We start from the raw sequence: 4545 nt of genomic DNA on the forward strand, positions 1-4545 counted from the left end.
AAATTTATACATTTAATTCATTTCCAGATTTCAATTTTTTTTCTAAACTAACTGTATATTTTTTATAATTCTAATTAACGAGTTAACTTTTGTAATTAGTTATATTTGGAAAGAAAAGAAACTTTTAAGGACTGAGATTTCTTGTTGAATTAAAATTTCCTTTTAAAATTCTACAATGTATATAAAACTCAGGTGATAATGTTTTATAAAATTTGGCTGTAGTGGGAATTGGAATTTAAAAATTCAAGAAAAAAAAAATTCGATTTAATTTTAAAAATTTATATCATTTTCTTGGGAAAGTACATTTTTTAACTAAACGCAAAAATTAACTATTGTTTTTTTCTTTATGTCTGAAAATATGTATTTTACTAATTAAAGACACTCTGAAAGAATAATATATAAATATGTTGTCCGTTGCATTAAAAATAATATTTTACACCCTTGGTTTTTTAAAAATGATTTTCTGAATTAAAACTTAATCTGTCTTTGAATTTATATATTTTCAATATAATTTATTTTAGAAAATGTAATTTCATAAATTTGAGTCTTTCTTGTCTGAATTAGAGGCCTAAAAACTATATTAATATTCAAAGTTAATGGCTGAAGAAGATTTACATTCTCTAAGGATGTAGTTAAAGATCAATTTAATGTTAAGAAGAAGGAATGAAGATTTATACAAGAATAAATTTTATTGTTATTATAATTTACAAAATTATTTTGAACTCTTAGAAGAATGTAAAAAAAGACAATAATTTCCATAACCGTTTTCCGTGTAAATTCAAATTGTATAATATAAATTAATTGTATAAAATACTTTGTTAATTTTCCCAAATTCTAATCATAATTCATCGCCATTACTGCTATCATGATTTTAATTCAATAAATATTAATCTGAAATATATAATAAATTGTACAAATAATAAAGTAAAATAAGTAATTTCGACCATTTAACTTTTTCATAACGAAATCTGTAATCCATGTACTTTGGAACTCCAAATTTAGATAGTAATTCTATAGCATGATTGGCGTAAGAATTATTTAGAAAAAGTGTTGAAAGCTGCGAAAACGTTTCTGGAAAATGTCGTTTTTTATAAATGTGAAATAACCTGACATTTAGGTGTTTTTTAAAATGAAGAAATTTGACAATTCCCATGTTAAATATTAATTAAACGCTACCTTGGGCACTATTCTTATATAGTATTGATTGTTAATTGTAGGTCATAGATTTCATTTTAAATCAGGAATTCACTGACATGGATCAGAGCTGATTAAATTCTATTAAGCGTTAAGCTTACTAAATTGAATTCTAGCCTTAATTAGATTTAAACTGATTCCTTCTTCCGTGGTCATTTGCATCCTGTCATTTTCCATTTTCCATTTCCAAGTCATTTTTCCAAGTATTTTGTGATTATTTGATTTATGTATTATTAGGTTGATTTTCTATGTTTTATTTCTGATTACTAAAGTAATGCCTATATTTCTAACCATTCATAAAAATGGTTATGTTTCTTTTTGTTTTGTTTGAAACTGAATATAAATTTGTTGAAATATATGGGACAATTGTGGCAATTTGTGTAAAAGATAACCTGTAGATCCATGACATTTGAAAAATTATATTTCATTTATAATGATTCTTAATCTTTTTCATTATAAAAAAGCAATAAATTAATGTTAGTCTTTCTTGTTTGTCTTTTCATAAATGTATTATATATTCTAATGCCTCGGCTTGTTTTATTGACATTATGCAAGATATATAAATACATAATAGAATTCAAATATTTTATGAATGCATTTCCAGATTTCAATTTTTTTTCTAAATACTTATATCTTCTTTTTGGATAAATTTAATTACGTAGCTAAATTTTCGAAATTGTAAAAAATTTGAAAAGAAAAAACTTTTAAGGTATAATTATTTTGTTGAAATTAAGTTTCATTTTTAAAATTCTAAAATATATTAAACTGATGTGATGAAGCATTATAAGGGTAAGTTGTAATTAGTACTGAAATTTAAGAATTAATGCATTTGCCAATTTAACTATAAAATTTATATCGTTCTGTTATGAGCATTTCATCTCTTAGATAATAAACAGAAATTAAAAAAAATATTGATTTATTTCAATTTGTAAATATTTATTTTACTTGTTAAAGACATACTTCTGAAGGAAATATATGTAAATATTTAGACTTTTGCATTAAAAATGATATTTTATATCCTTCATTATTAATTTTATTTCGTGAATTAAAATTTAACCTGTTTTTGTATTTATATTTTTTTATTAAAATTTACTTGAGAAAAGGAACTTTATAATTTTCAGTATTTCTTTTCTGAATTAAAGGCTTAAAGGCTATATTATCATTGAAAGTTAACGGCTCAAGAATTTTTGCACGTTCTGAGGCTGTAAATAATGATTAATCGAATGTTTAGAAAAAGAAGTGAACCTTTAAGCAAGAATACACTTTATTGTTATTATGTTTTACGAAATTATTTTGAACTATTAGGAGAATGGAATTAGAAGACAATAATTTTCACAACCATTTTCAGTGTAAATCCAAAATTGTATAATATAAATGTAATTTTCCCTAATTTTAAATATAATTTATCACAATTACTGTTATGATTTTTTTTAATTCCATAAATATTAATCTGAAATATATTATATGTATTTATAGAGGGAGTCTCAAAGACCTTGACCGCGGCTTTCATTCCTTAAATATTTATCGTAGACATATAATGTAAATTACAATGTTGCGTAAAAAAATGTGCAAAATATTATGAAAACGATTGAAATTTCCAGGGTATTAAACTTTCAAAAATATATAATTTAAATTTTTATATAGACCCCGTACAAAAAAAATTCCCAGTGATTAAAATGTGGCTCATTCTCAAATAACGTCATGTAAAAAATTTCAGAAACTTATTATGAAAATTCTCAAAGATAGGTTAAAACAAAATTGGAGGAGGATCAATCACAAATTAAAATGCAAATGTTTACAACTTCAGTGCAGATGACGTGTAAGAATGCACAATAAGAAAATTAAATATGCTTCATATCTTTAGCTTTGAATAAAAATTTTAAAATCTCTATGTTTCCTCAAAAATAAGAGAAATTAATCTGCAAAAAGTATTATTTCAGAGTTTTTTTTTTTTTGCTTTATTTCATTTGAAGCATTTAAAGAAAATTTATTATAATTGCCTCCGAATTTTTATAAATTTGCTTGTTTTACACCTTTACCTTTACACCGCTTTACACCTTTAAATATATATATTTTTTAACAAAATGGTTAAAAAACGAAAGAGGCCAGAAATATTTAATTAATATATTGTTCTTAATATCAAGATTAAAAATTTCTGTCAATTCTTAGTAAGCGTTTACCGACAAAAAATTGGTCTATCCATCCTTGAACTCTTGAAATAAATACTCTGAGAATCAACGAGCTCAGTATATCGGATTGATTATCGACGCAACACCCTAGAATTCGAAACTAAGACTAACGCCGAAGGGCTAGCTACTATCGGCCCAAGACAGCACTTTTCGTTGAAGTATCGTCCGTCACTGGAGAGGACGTAACTAGATCCCCTGAACATTTCTGCGCATATTACGTAAACGAAGACCGACGATTTAACTGGAATTCTTTCGATATCTAAATATATCTCTAATTGGGATATACAACAAGACAACAAGTTAATGGAATCCTATTTAGAGTAGGATTTTATCGTCAGTTGAATACATTTGGGTTTAATTTTGCACAAATTAAACAACAGATATGCAAATACTTACATGATTTTTTTTTTCACTTTGCTATTATGTTTAGTAAGAAACAGGCCGTTTGAACTGTTATTTTCGCTGCTCTTTATTCAGAGAAAACTTCATTTTGAATATTTTTTGAATCATTATTTTTATTGTCATTGATGGAGACTCATCATCTTCAAATTACGAAATGATGGAAAAAAAGCCAAATCAGAAAAAAAAAAGAAAAAAAAATATTACATTTTACAATATTACCGAGGGGGGTTGGCAGAAACTAGACATTTGACTGGTAATAAGTATCTTAAGCGCTACTGGGAATCGAATTCGAAAAACATGCTACACATTATCGAAGAGGAAATAGAATTAATTCACAAACAAAATTATGCCCAATAAAAGTGGTTAAATTAAAAAATGTGATCCTTACATTTTTTCACTTATAAAACAATTAGTAACGTAGAATAATAATTCTGGAATATAAACCCAGAAGTTTGCTTTTTAAATTACTGCGAAGAAAATATTCATTAATTAATAACTATTTTTTTTCTATTAACATATTTATTTAGAGTTGTGGATTATTGAATATTTAAACAAGATAATTTCAATTAGTTATGTTACCACTTATTACCGAGTTAGCTACCTTTGGCGACTGAATATTTAATGAGAACATTGAATATGTGTAGTTTTCGGTTATAGGCAAATGCCATATAATATTACACAAAACAAAAGGGTCATGATTTTATCAATATAGTATATTTAGTTATCATATATATATTATTTCTGTAACATTATTTCTTTG

The sequence above is a fragment of the Argiope bruennichi genome, chromosome 10 (genome assembly GCF_947563725.1).
Source record: "Argiope bruennichi chromosome 10, qqArgBrue1.1, whole genome shotgun sequence".
Lineage (NCBI taxonomy): Eukaryota > Metazoa > Arthropoda > Arachnida > Araneae > Araneidae > Argiope > Argiope bruennichi.